Source organism: Aphanomyces invadans, assembly GCF_000520115.1.
Source record: "Aphanomyces invadans strain NJM9701 unplaced genomic scaffold supercont1.4, whole genome shotgun sequence".
Taxonomy (NCBI): Eukaryota; Oomycota; class Saprolegniomycetes; order Saprolegniales; family Verrucalvaceae; genus Aphanomyces; species Aphanomyces invadans.
Window position 1 is genome coordinate 400083 of NW_008580149.1, and position 933 is coordinate 401015.

Consider the following 933-nt stretch of genomic DNA (forward strand, 5'->3'; position numbering starts at 1 on the left):
CACAAGCAAGGGCTCGTTGCCAACCACCTTCCCAAGACTTGGCTACACCTGCCGCGTTCTCAAGGAGGCCTTGGCGTGCCAAATATAGCCACCAGCATCAAGTTGCTCCGGCTACGCACCATGGTCAACGTTCTTGCTCTCCAAGGCGCGTCAACTACTGTTTTGCCTTGGTTGGACCCCATTGTCGACCTCATGCACCAAGTTGTGTCGCCCGCTGGTCATGGGCTGGATATTCTTTTCCTTCCCATCCCAAGACAAGCAAGAAGCACCGAATTTTTGCTGTCACTTGGTCGCTTCTGGTCAACTGTGTTGCGCACTTGGCACGACCACATTGCCCCGCGAAGACTCAACTTCCAAGACGATTATTCCAAGCTCCACACACCGCTTTGGCTCGATGCAAGATTAGCGGACACCATTTCAAGTGTCAACCTTCTTGCGGCAAGCCGGGTCTCGAAGCTCTACGTCTCGCATGGACTTTTATCCATGGCGGATTTTTGCCGGCACTTCAACGGCAACCCCACAGAAGCAAGTCTCTCTGAATTCCTGCGGGCAAGTAAAATTACAAGCTACAAGACTTCAGCACGACAGCTTCTGGCCAAGCTCCCTCGACTCAGCGCACGGCGTGAAGAATTTATTTCAACCGTACCGCGTCAAGTGCTGGCATCGACATTGTCTTGGCGAATTTCTGTCCCTCAAGTACAAGACCCCCTGCCACTGAAGTCCCTGAAGAACAAGCACCTTTTTTCACTTCTTGTGAAAAAAGCATCGCCGCCAGACCTGCCGTGGGCGCGACTGTCCCTCCCAGAACCGCCGCAGTCGTCGGTCTGGAAGTTCGAGCTCAAGCAAGACAAGAATTTATTGCCTGTCTTCGCCGACCTGAAGTTCCGACTACAACACAACGCGCTGTCCCTCGGCTACAAGCATCAATGGAAC